General features: G+C 50.2%; 1 protein-coding gene across 5 annotated transcripts in view; it reads left to right on the top strand.

Moving 5' to 3' along the window:
• The window catches only part of USF1 (upstream transcription factor 1), a 1351219-nt gene that overhangs the window by 111629 nt on the left and 1225933 nt on the right, over positions 1 to 13657 (top strand). The gene's annotated exons all lie outside the window — the stretch shown is intronic.

Below are 13657 nucleotides of genomic sequence, written 5' to 3'. Positions count from 1 at the left end.
CTAACTCGCCCTCCCTTCCTCTTTCAGAGCCGCCAGAGCGCCAGGGGACCACTCCAGTGGTGATAGTGCACGTTACAAATGTCCTTTAACATTAACAAACCCTGGATCACTGTGAAATAATTCCCGTTTTAAGACAAAGTATGAGATCACTATTTAACAAGGCATATTAAAATGGTTTCTACACCTGCATTCTTTCATTAGTACATACTCTGTGCATTCCAAACACATGTACTCCAGTGCTTTGAGTGTAATAAGACAAGCCTCACCCTTACAGACTATTAGTGGCATCAGACCGAATTAGCAAGGAGGACAATCACTTTTTGTGTTTTTGTCAGATTTACTCTAATTTCATGAGTAAACCAATTAAGCAGATAGTAAGCAAAATGGCCTTCAGGACATTGCTCACTTACCTTCGACGTGCACTAAAAGTGAGGAACATGTTCATGAATTGTAAAACTAGATTTTCTATATGTGATGAATGTATGTATTTTTTGCAATGCTAGTACTGATGTTTTATACTTTGATGGATATTTTCTTTTATCCAAATAAAGTTTATTTTACTGACTTGACTTGCAGTGGCATCAGACCGAATTAGAAAGAAGGGAAATCTGATAGGATTGGGAGTAAGGTCCATCAAGTAGAATTCACAACTTTATCCATCTGTCAAGTGTTCATCTTTAGAGGCAGAAGGCATGGGATTCGTAATCTTGATATCAGGAACTATCAACAATATCGCCCATCAGGCAGTATTAGCAGTACTTCTGAACAGGTAGGGGAATGGGTTTCTTTATTTTTTAATTTTTATAATACGCCACGCCCAGAGCGCAAACATAAAACAAGACAAACAAACAATACAAGGTGTAAAAGAAGTTTTTTAAAAAAAAGTTAATTTCAGCATATTCAACAGTACTATGGGGCTACATAGGGTCAACTTTTAAATTCACATCAGATGAGGCTGTGGGGAGATAATTGCAGATGGACAAAAAAGATGGAACATTGCTTTTACCACACCCACATAAAGATCAATCGTCAAGGTATTAGAAATACCAATCTTATACATTATTATCAGTGCAGTCCATCAGACTATATTAGCCATATTGATCGTTTGATCTTGTCCAGAATTACAAACCAAACACGTATGTTTTGTTTGCAGCCTACCCATTGCTCACCACTTACCTCCTGTTGGCCTGCCTCCACACCCACCCACAAGCATATCCTTACTTTCCATTAATGGCCCCACATGCACATCTTCAAGCTATTGCCCCCCTCTTCCCCCCCAATCACACTGGGACCCATTTCCTCATTCCAATCACTCCACGTAGCCACACAGATTTAGAACCACACTTCTCAACCCCACACATCTGCAAAACTAAACGTTGATGGCTGAAAGGTTTTGAATCAAATGTAACCTCTGGGATTGCCGTGGATAACCCTTCAGATTGTTTTTCAGCCTGCCATATCTTTACAGAAGAGGAAAGGCCATATTGAGATGAGGCTTATTCTTCCCCAGCCCAATCCCCCCCCCAAAAGAGAAGGGCCAGCCCAATCTACTTCTTCACATCCTTTCTGCACAAGACCACAGGCAATCAGATGTTTGCCCTCCTTTCTACTCCTCAATGTGGTATATCTTGGGTCAGTAGGCACATATGATTCCGGACCCACGGGTGGCTTGTGGTTTAATGCAGAAGGGGTAGTCCGCCCCTTTGGTGGTGTGACCAAGCCTGATATGCTTATGTTTTTTCCCCTTTCTCTAAGGGTATTGCATGTGGAAAAAAGGACTGCAGGGTTTTCCAGACGGATTGCCAGCCAGTGGTTAAGATGAATTATGAATCTTGAATTATCATGAACATACAGCGATCAGCCTTTAGTTTTGCATTCCTCACCCTTCACAAAGGCACATTCCCACTCTCCATTCCAAACCTTATCCAGGATTCCTCACAAAAACCACTTGACCACCCGCACAGGTGCATTCTGATTCTCTACCCACTCTCTTGCAGGAAGTTCTCCACTCTGAATGCACCCCTATCCCAATACAGGCATTGCACCATTCCCACACTGTAGCCACTGAGGTACACCCCCCCCACTGTATATATTCATTTGGAATTCCCTCGTATACCACCACCCATCCATACTCCAATCCACCCAAACACTGCACACTGGTTCATCTTTAATATGAACATTCCACTGCCCCTCTGTTCTGTCCCACCGACTGCATAGGATGAGATCAAATGAGAGGGGAGGCGAGGAGGTGGTCTAAGAGGGGCTGAGTAGCTAGGGAAAGGACAAGAAAAGAAGTCCAATGTAAGAGTTGCCAAGCCAAGAGAGGTTTGGTGTGGTTTAGTCGATGGGTAAGTTGCAGTCTTTTGAAATGGAAGCAATGTATTAAATACTGGCTTGCACACTTGACCAAAATGATGCGATTGTGCCTCATCACTTTGGATCCCTTTACACCAGTTTCTTTATCTGCCAACTGTAGGAGCTGTGATGAATCGCAGGTATTCGTCCCTTTTCCCCAAAGGGGAGCCCCCATGTGAGGCTAGGGAGGCAAGCCCACTCTGCAAGACTCTCCCTAGTGGTCGATTCAAGTGGAACCTCACAGGGGGAGACTGTGGAATGATAGGAACGAGTCTACATGTAATGACAAGGGTGTGAGAAAGTATCTGAAGGGAAGATATTCTAAGTATAGGACTGCAGAAAGTAAGAAACCAAGACTATTCTTAAAGAACTAATTTTGGAGACTATTCGAGGAGATTATATTAGAAAAACCGGTACCACAGAGAAAGACTGTTATTAAAAAGCCTGTTGGAAGAGAAGAAAACACCAGGCAAAGTTAAGACCTTCACTTGGCCTATTTAAGTTAAATATTTGTTTTTGATTTGTTTATTTATTGAGTGCTTTACACCAAAGCGCTCTACAATGGAACAACAAATACAGAGAAATAACAACAATTAACATTGTGAGCAAAAATATAGTGGTGGGGTCAGATAGTTAGTTTGATGGAGGCCATTGTTACTTTGGACTTCTGACAACTAACAAGCACCTTTTTAGTTTCTTTAGATAGGTAGGATATTCCCTTTAGTAATTGGGAAGGTTAGACCTTCTACTTATAATTTAATAAAAGATATTGAAGCATGTCTGACTCCCTCCGCCCCGCCACAGAGCGCAGTTACCTGAATAGCAATATAAGCTTCATTTAAATCAAAAAGATTAGAGAGCAAAGTTAAGAGGTATATTAGCGGAAAAGTAGATGCCCTTCGAACCAGAAGATCCTGATTTTAATCCATGCTTACCCCATGTCAACAAAATAGCCCCGGGAGCAATTCTGTACCAAACAAACTGGTGAGGAGAGGTACAGCTTACTGTCTACATCGTACGTAGAGTTCGAAATAAATGGTCTGGGCTATTATTGTGGCCATCATTTCAGTATAGCAATGCCTTGCCAATGTTGCTGCCTGCAATCATGTCGACTGCATAACCCCCCACCCCTCCTTTGAGCTAATAAACCTCACTAAGCTGTTAATAATAAACCTATTACATTTTTGTAGTTTTAATTGCTGGATGTCAGTTCTCATTTTCAATCACTGTTCATTAACCTGAATCTAATGTTTTCACTAGGTATTGTTTAAATGACATACAGTGGCCTGTCATCAGGTTCACTTGTTTGTCCTCCTTATGAAATTAGTAAGGTCGGCAATGGTGGTGTGTGATGTCTCTTCTATAACACTTGCATTGGAGAAACCAGCCGCACACATCAATTTCAGGTGATGGCAAATGAGGGTATCTGATATCTCATCGGCTTTCTAGTCCAGGAAAACAGCATCCAACTGGTCCCCACCTCATTGACCTGCCCACCCTCTAGACCCCTTTATTATACAGTACGTGATCAGAGAAAGTTCGATAAACTACCGGTAGGCCTTCTGGGACATTTATCCTGCCTCCTGCTAAAACCATGGATTCAATGATTCTCGGATAAGCCTACTTTCATTTTTACTTCCAGTAGTAACTTAATCTGTCAATATCCGGTCTGCTTATCTGGGCCCTGTGGCATGAGACCTCCACCCCATGATCAATTCCGGTCGCTTATGAGCCCTTATTGTACTTTCTAGTTTGGGCCACTGTCCTTATCCCAGTTACCCCGGCCGGACAGCAACCTGTAGTCCAGATTACAGTACAAAGTTCCCACAAGTGGCGAGAAAGCCAATTCAGGACCCGGTCGCGTTAGTCCGCTATAGGAAAGACATCCTAAAGGCAGATGGCGTCATAGGGGTTGGGGAACGATTCGTATATAATTTCTTAGGCTTGTGGATCTGCTTAGATCACATGCTATGCATAGGCCAACATCTAGTGGTAGCCGCGGAGTATTACATTATTTGTTTTCAAAACTCAAAAAGAGACGTCGACGGGGTGTGTCAGTAATACTCTCCCTAGTGTGGTGTAGTCTGTACCCATGGTCCTTCATGCGTCGAGGTCCCTCAGATTGTTTTATTCTGCCATCATAGCTGGACGCAAGTTGCGAAGTTCCTTCTTCTGGTTAACACCTTTAACTCTAGAAGTTTAAATGTAGACTTCTTTCTTTTCGATGGCCGTAACACCGCAAGATCTTTAGTGACGGCTTTCAAGGACATATTCTTCATCAGCGACGACTACTTCAACCGTCTCAACGAACTTTGACTGCAACCTACCTAGACCCCAATGGGCCTCGGCCCTTCAAAGTAGGGAGAGTGGGGGGAGGTCATAACTTCTTTCTTTAGAGAATGCCTATTTAGAGGGGATTGGGTCCTCCGACATATTTAATATCTATGACAGGTAATGTCCACAGCTGTGCTGCTTCGGAAAATCTTTAGCGTCTGCGTCCTGCTTAGATGACGTCGATGCGCCGTCCCTGAGGACCTCCTCCGACGGCCGATGTCACCCGATGTGATAAGTAGGACGCACGACGCCCATAGCCTCAGTTCCGTTTTTTCCGCGAACGTGTTCGCTTCGTGAATCTCGGTACTACTCGACTCATTGGAGTTGCTGTTCGTTGGACCTGTTCGTGGCGATGTCTTTCTCCTCTTCGACCCCGCGTCTGGGCTTCAAGAACTGCAGGGACTGTGGGTCCAAGATGTCGGTCACGGACTTGCACGACGCCTGCCTCTGGTGCCTCGGGGAGGCCAACGATACGGACGACCGTGTCGACTGCAAGTCGCTCACTGCAAAGGCCTTGCGGGAACGCAAGAAGAAACTGTCGGTAGGTCGGGTGTCTAAGCCCCGGAAGTCGAGGTCTGCAGGGCTTTCGACCGATGACTCGAGGGGTGACTCTCCGCGTCGTCGTCGGGAGTCCGGTGGGTCTCCTTCCAGGAGTCGGTCTCGCCACTCCTCCGCCTCTTCTAGGTATTCCAGGAAGTGCCGGCATAGGTCGCCTTCCCCGTCCTCTTCCGAGGAGTCCGCCCATCAGCGGGTCGCTTATCCCTCCATGCAAGCGACACCGGAGGAATGGGCTTCCTTCGGGAAGCAGATGCTAGCGATTCTGCAATCGCAGGGCACCGGTCCGTCTGCGCCTCCGAGTGGGGTCGGTCGGCACCGGTCGAGAGACACTGCCCGTACGCCTTCCCGCTCGGATGGTCGGCACGGCTTGCGGGAGAGGTCCCGCTCGGACAAGAGTAGCCGTTCTCGCCATGCCCGTCCCAGGTCCCGGTCCTCGACGCGCTCGAGACCGCGTGATCCTGTGCCGTCTTCGAAGAAGACGTCGACGCCTATGGCGCCGAGGTCGTCGGCGATTTCTCTCTAGGTTCCGTCTTCGAGGGGGTCGTCGGCGCCCAGGTTGTCGAGAGACGCACTCGAGCTCCGGCTTCGAGGACTGTGTCGACGCCGCAGATGCAGGAGGCATTGCAGCTGACGCCGGCGCCGACTCGCTCGGCGCCCTCGACGCCTTTTCTGTCGACGCCGGCGCTGACTCGCTCGGCGCCCTCGACGCCTTTCGAGGGAGTGGTGTCGGAGGGGCCCCGTGGCACGGGGTTTGCCCCTAAAAAGGCTATGGCTAAGGTCCGGCACTGCTTTGGTCCGCAGAGGTCTTCCTCTCCCTGCCTGGAGTACATTTCAGAGGGTGAAGGCTCTGATGGCGGCCTGGTTCCGGTTACGGTTCCAGATGACCTTATCTCAGGCCATAGTCAGTTTGATGACCAGAGGCAGTCACTGCATGATGCCAGTGGACTGGACACCTCTCCGGAGGTGGAGTTTTGTCGGCCGGAGCCTGCCACTCATGCCGATTCGTCATATTGGTGCCTTATGTCTCGGGTTACCGAGTACTTGGGTTGGTCAGCTCCCCCAGGGCAGTTCGTTCAGGATGATCTCACGGACATCCTTGATCTCGGTCCACCCACTGACCCGGTTTTGCCTTTTCATATGGCTTTGCAGAGAAGGGTGGCGGCGGCTTGGACTGCTCCGGAGAGTCTCCCGGCGGTGGGCAAGTCTTTGTCGCGAAAATACCGTCCAGCCAGTAGCGACCCCTGCTACTTGTCTAGGCACGCCACCCCGGAGAGTTTGGTGGTGCAGGCGGCTACGGCCCTGGCAAAGCAGGCGTCGTATCCTACCATCCCTCCGGATAGGGACGACAAACGTTTTGACGGCTGGGCGAAGAAAGTGTTTTCTTCTGGGGGTATGGCACTTCAGGCGGCCAACTCATATGTGCCTTGTCTCATTTCACACACACTCTGTGGAACTGTGTTGCATTAGCGGCTGATCATATTCCCGAAGGGGACGAACTGAATGGTTTCCTTGCTATGGTTCAGGATGGCAAGGATGCCATGTGTGAGGCCGTTCAGTCGGGTTTGGACTTGGCGGATTGTGTCAGCCGGTCCATGGCGGCGAGCACCGTAATGCTCAGGTTTGCGTGGTTGAGGAAGTCTGGGTTCGCTCCTGATGTGCAGTCCCGGCTCCTCAACATGCCCTTTGACGGTGAACACCTTTTTGGCAGCAAGGCTGACGAGAGCCTTGAGAGGTTGCAGACCTCCAAAGCTGCAGCAAAGTCGTTGGGCGCTGCAGTTCGCCAACCTCGCCCTTTTTGTCCTAGGGGACAGCAATGGAGGGGAGGTCCCTTTTGCTATTACTCGTCCTTCAGTAAAGCGAGAGGAGCTAGCAGTCAAAGAGGACATCGTAAGAGTGCCAGAGGTGGAAACAAAGGTACTCAAGGTGCCAAGGCCGCTCGGGCAGTTGCCTCTTTGCCCTCAGGCAACGCCGCAGCCGCTACTACTCAGTCATGAGGCCAGGTCCCATGGTTCGCCGGTTGGGGGAAGGCTGGCGCAGCATCTTTTAGAGTGGCAAGCCATTACTTCGGATGTGTGGGTTCTGGAGATCATAACCCACGGCTACTGTCTTCCTTTTCGGCAGAGGCCTCGCGACAATTCACCAGGGAACCTCTCTTTGAAGAGTCCGGATTTGCTCATTGCGCAGGAAATTCAAGCCCTGCTGGAGAAAGGCGCCATAGAATTGGTGCCTGTAGCGGAGAGGAACAAGGGATGGTATTCCCCCTTATTTTTTGATTTCAAAGAAAGACGGGGGATTGAGACCCATCATGGACTTGCGCGGTTTGAACAAACTCCTCAGGAAGGACAAGTTCAAGATGGTGACTCTTTCTCAAGTCCTCCAGGCCCTTCAACTTCAGGACTGGTTGGTGTCTCTCGACCTCAAGGATGCTTACTTCCATGTGCCGATCCATCCCAAGCACAAGAAGTACCTGAGGTTCGCGGTTGGCGACTCGCACTTTCAGTTTTGGGTCCTGCCGTTCGGATTGATCTCCGCCCCGAGGGTTTTCACCAAGCTCATGGTGGTGGTGGCAGCGCATCTCACGAAAGGGGGATTCACATCTACCCCTACCTGGACGATTGGTTGATCAGGGGGAGCTCTCCCGAGCAAGTCCTGGATCATGTCCATCACCTGCCACTCCCTTCACAGGCTGGGCTTCTCCCTCAATTTAAAGAAGTCCCATTTGACACCAACGCAGCGGCTACAGTACATCGGAGCAGTGGTCGACACGTCCCTGGGGCAGTGTTTTCGTCCTCGGGTGAGGGCTCTTCACATTCAGCAGATGGTGCACAAGTTTCAGTTTGCCCAGACTCTCCCAGCATCCGACTTCTTGAGACTGCTCGGCCTCATGGCATCCTGCATTCTTCTGGTATTGCCATAGCATTTCGGTGCTGGACTGCCCTTGTGGGCGGGACAAAGACTGATATGCAAATGGATATTTCCCATCTGCGAAGGTACAGTGAGCAAAAAGCAATAGCTGCAAACTCTCAATGTGGTTAATAACCACTGAGCAGGTTATCGTGCCTTGTTCTTTCGAGAGAGGGGTGCCTGCTACCTTTTTTGTACTTCTGGTGCCAGAGGCTCGTCTGCGGATGAGATCTTTGCAGTGGGCACTCAAGCTCCAGTGGTCTGTTACCGGCAGGCTGTCGGACCCTGTTCAGGTGCCGCCCTTGGTAGCCCAGGACCTTCTGTGGTGGGCCATCGAGGGCAATCTGATGAAGGGTGCCCCATTTTGGCTGCCCTGGCCGGAGGTGACGATCGTGACGGACGCATCCCTCACAGGATGGGGAGCTCATGCCAACGAGCTGACAGTCAGCGGTCGTTGGTCTCCGTCGGAGTCCAGACTCCATATCAATCTGTTGGAGCTGAGGGCCGTCAGGCTAGCCCTGAAGGCTTTTCTGCCGACTGTGCTCGGGAAGAGTGTCCTGATTCTGACGGACAACACGGTGGCCATGCACTACCTCAACAAAAAGGCGGGGGCAGGGTCACTTCCGCTGTGCAGGGAGGCGATGCAGCTCGAGTTCTGGGACATCCAGCAGGAAGTTTCGATCTCGGCAGTTCATCTGGCCGGAGACGACAACGAGACGGCGGACGCTCTGAGCAGGCAGAGCACGATCTCTCACAAGTGGGAGCTGGCTCAGGAGATTCTCCTGGAGATCTTCGCCCTTTGGGGGACCCCTCAAGTGGATCTCTTCGCCTCCTGTCAACCGGAAGTGCGAAGGTTTTGCTCGCGGGAATTTCCTCCAAAAGGAGCCTTAGGAGACGCATTCATGGTGGGGTGGTCATTGCCACTGCTGTATGCGTTTCCTCCAGTCCCCGTCATCCCGCAAGTGTTGCGGAGGTTACGGAGGTTTGGTTCCCGGATGATCCCCATTGCTCTGGCGTGGGCTCGGAGGACGTGGTGCCCGCACCTTCTAGACTTGTCCATCTGCCCTCCACGTCGTCTTCCCTACCAAGACGATCTGCTCTCACGGGAGGGCGGGGTCAGGTTCTCCATCCAGAGGTCAGATCCCTCAATCTTCAAGCTTGGCTTCTGAAAGGTTGAGGTATAAGGATTGGGACCTCCCTGAAGACGTGATGGAGGTGTTGCTCTCGGCCAGGTGGCCGGCAACAAAGTCTCTGTAACGTTGCCGTTGGAGAAAGTTCTGCGACTGGTGCAGAGTTCAGAATGTGGATCCTTTTGAATGCGACATTCCCATGGTTTTGTCTTTTTTGCTTTCTTTGGCCCACAGGGGCTTGCAAGTGGGGACCATTAAAGGTTACCTGGCGGCACTGTCCATATTTAAGCGCTCGTCTGAAGAGTGTTCCTATTTTAAGATTCCTTTAATTTCGCAGTTTTTGAAAGGGCTCAATAATGTGTTCTCTCTGTCACCTTTTTTGGTGCCAGGTTGGGATTTGAACCTTGTTAAGTTTCTTATGGGTGCTCCGTTTGAGCCTTTACATTCTTGCCATTTGAGGCTGTTAACTCTGAAAACTGTGTTTTTAGTTGCGGTTACTTCCGCTCGCAGAGTGAGTGAGTTACAGGCACTTTCAGTTAAGCCACCCTTCACTGTGTTTCACAAGGACAGGGTTGTGGGAGTTCGTCGTCCTTTTCTTCCGAAGGTGGTTTCGGAATTTTATTTGAGCCAGAAGGTTGTTCTTCCGGCGTTCTATCCTCCTCCACATCCTGGTAAGGAAGAGGAAAGGCTCCATAGGCTTGATCCTAGGAGAGCGTTGAGCTTTTATATCTCGCGCATGTCCCGGGTCAGAGTGGACAATCAACTTTTCATTGGTTACGCTGGAAAGCGTTTGGAACAAGCTGTGACAAAACAGACTTTGTCTCGTTGGATTATTTTAGCTATCTCCGAGTGTTACCGCTTGGCGGGTAAGGATCCTCCAGCTGGCTTGCGGGCCCATTCTACCAGAGGAGTGGCTGCGTCTACTGCCCTGCAGAGGGGTGTTCCTATTCGTCACATCTGTGATGCAGCCACCTGGGCTTCAGTACATACTTTTGTACATCACTATTCCCTCGATTCCATCAGAGGGCAAGATCTGGCTTTTGGCAAGGCAGTTCTCTATTCCGCAATTTGATTGGGCATGCTGAATTTGTATTCTAAATTCTTTCCCACCTCCTTGCTTGGTACTGCTTTGGGAGTTTGTCATAGATATGAATACGTCGGAGGACCCAATCCCCTCGAAGAACAAGTTACTTTCTTACCTGGTAACGTTCTTTCGATGGGATGGTCCGACAACGTATTCCATATCGCTCCCTCCCTGCCTTCCCCGCTGCAGAATTTCTTTTGCGATTGCAGCTTGCGTTCCGCAAGGCATTGTGTGTCTGACTGGCAGAAAACTGGTGGCACATGTTCTGGGAAAAAAACTATAACTGAGGCTATGGGCGTCGTGCGTCCTACTTATCACATCGGGTGACGTCTGCCGTCGGAGGAGGTCCTCGGGGACGGCGCATCGACGCAGACGCCAAAGATTTTCCGAAGCAGCACAGCTGTGGACATTACCTGTCATAGATATGGAATACGTCGTCGGACCATCCCATCTAAAGAACGTTACCAGGTAAGAAAGTAACTTGTTCTTCTCTATTCTTCCTTTTCCATCGCCGAGCTGCGATCTTTCCATACCATGGAGAAAACGCCATTTAAATGCATGCAACCAGGTTGTCTGTCGATGTGCAGGACAGAATCCCTGACCTCCCGTTCGTGGGTTCAGATGTTTTCCACTTGTCCACAGATGACGAGTTAACGAAAAAGAAAGCATCAACAGTCTTTGGCAATGCTTACGAAGCCAGGACCTTTCCTCCAAGGGCACGGCAGGTCTGACTACAAGCCACACTCATTCAGCGGGTTCAAAGGGTTTTGCAAAAGGGAGGGCTCTCCAAACGCACAGGTTGCCGAGCAAGCACAAAAGAAAACTGCTGACCATACTGGGTTTCTTTTGCTCCCCATCCACGCTTGCCTCCTAACAATAAGAAACAATGAGATTCAGGTCAGGTACCACAGTTCTGCGGTGGGGGACGGGCTGGCTCTGTTAGTGAGCAATTGGAGGCGTTTCTTCTTCAAACATTGGATTCTGTCGATGGTGTTGATAGGCTTCAGTCTTATTCTTCCTTATTCCCTTTTTTCTTCCCCACTGTTACTGCAGATAGGATCTCCCTTAATAGGGAAGAAGACCCTACACCTGTAGAACAAGCAGGCGGTGGAGCCAGTGCCTCTTCCAGACAAGAACTCTGGATATTATTCCAGGATTTTTGCAGTGCCAAAGAACAAGCACGCAGGCCTGTGGGTAGTCCTGGATCAGGCTTTTCTCAACCTGTCGCTCCCTCTCGAACGCTTTAAGATAACACCAGCTCACGTAGCAGAGTCTCTGTGCGCAGGGGACTGGATGTGTTCCTTAGATCTAAAAGATGCGTACCTGCATGTCCCCATCTTCCAAGTGCACCAGAAGTTTGTGCAGTTCAAGATTATGTTGCACCATTTCCAATACAAGGTGCTCACGTTTGGTCTCAGTGCAGCGCCAAACTGATGAACGTGGTGGTAGGCCTTCTGTGGTTTGAGGGCTGCCACCTATACCCTTATTTAGACGGTTGGTTGGCGAGGGCCAGCACTTGTGAAGGAGCGCTCCACTCCTGCCCGAAGTTAAGGGATGACCTCCACCAACTGGGGTTTTCCCCTCAACTAAAAGCAGTCGCAGGTGCACCCTTCGACGGATTGAAATCTCTACCGAAGGCAGTTCGCCATTTCCTGTCCAACCCTTCAACCTCAGTGTGGTCGTTTCCGCACTTGCTGGGACTCATGGCCTTGTGTTTCCTGACAGTACCACACTCCAGACTCAAAATGAGGCATCTTCTGCTTAATTTGGCATCCTCCTGGGACCCGGAAATCCGGGTTACTGTTGGACAGGCAGCTCATTCTACACACTCTTCACTCGGACCTCCACTGGTGGCTCTTTTCTCGCTGCTGGAGCCTTCTCTTGCGGTGATGACGAGATTCTTCCCAGCACGGCTGGGGAGCAACTCTGGGCGAATATTTCATTCACGCCTCCTGTCCAGGGGAGGAAACCTTGCTGCATATAAACCTTCTGGAGCTCAGGGCAGAAGGCCTGGCACTCAAAGCCTTTCTGCTGTTGTCCGGGGTAAAACTGTCATGGTCAGAGCCGACAATTCAACCACAATGTTCTACCTGAACAAGCAGGGCTGGATCAGGTCGCTGTCTCTCTGCAGGGAGACGATTTGTATCTGGGAATGGGCCCTGTCACAAGAGATTTGTATCGGAGCAATCCATCTCCCAGGGGACAGCAATGTGGAGGTGGACAGGTTGAGCCCGCTGGGCAACACGTACAAATGGTAATTGCACATCAACTCATTGTTGCTCCTGTTTTAGCGGTGGGGCTTTCCTGAACTCGACCTTTTTGCGTCCCCACAGAACTCCAAATGCCCCCTCTTTGCATCTTGGTTGGGGCAGGGACAAGGCTCCTCAGGGGACCTGTTCCAGGTATGCTGGAACGGCCGCAACTGCTATGCCTTTCCTCACCTCTGCTCCACAGTACCCTCCGCAAGTTTCAGAATGTGGTTCTCGGACCACCTACAGATCTAACCACAAGGCCTGGCCCAACTGCCAACCCTAGGCAGGGGCTTCCTCACTCAGCAGCTCGGGGCAATGGAGCGCCCAGACCAGGCAGGCTGGCGCTCCCGGCGTGGCTCCTGACCAGCTAAAGCTTTGCCTGGCGCAATCCTGTGCGACCAATTGGGGCACTATCCAGGTGGACAGGAAACCTTCCACTCGCTCACAATACAAAGTAAATTAAGTAGTGGACCCTCTCATGTGCCCCCTCAAAGACATTTTATCTTCCTCTGCACATCTAGCCCGCTCCGGTGTACAAGTAGATACTTGTCACACTTATCTGGCGACCATTGGCGCCTACAGAAATTCACAGGATGGAACTTTTTCGGCAGCTAACACGGTGGTCAAAGCACACCTCTAGGGCTTAACAAGGTTGTGTCTGCCCGTGCGCAGGCCCCATCCCGTCTGGGACCTAAATGTGGTACTAGCGGACTTGCAGCGCAAGCGTTTTGAGCCAATGGCTTCAGCCGACATCAAGTGGGTGACTCTCGTCAGTTCTGCTGGTAGCACTCACCTTGGCACGTAGGATTAGTGAGCTGCAGGTGCTGTCATTGTGCAAACCTTTCACAATCTTTCACAGCGATAAAGTACTTCTGCGCACCAATCTCACATTCCTGCCCTAGGTGGTTTCGCCATTTCATCTGAATCAGGAAATATGCTTGTCATTATTCTTCCCCAACCCGCAGCCTGACACACAAAGGGCGCTCCGTTCCTTGGATCTTCAGAGAGTGCTCAAATCTCTCTTGGACGAAGCCTTTCAG

The sequence above is a fragment of the Ambystoma mexicanum genome, chromosome 1p (assembly GCF_040938575.1).
Source record: "Ambystoma mexicanum isolate Mex_15411 chromosome 1p, UKY_AmexF1_1, whole genome shotgun sequence".
NCBI classification, from domain to species: domain Eukaryota; kingdom Metazoa; phylum Chordata; class Amphibia; order Caudata; family Ambystomatidae; genus Ambystoma; species Ambystoma mexicanum.
This window is presented reverse-complemented; position numbering and strand designations above follow the sequence as displayed.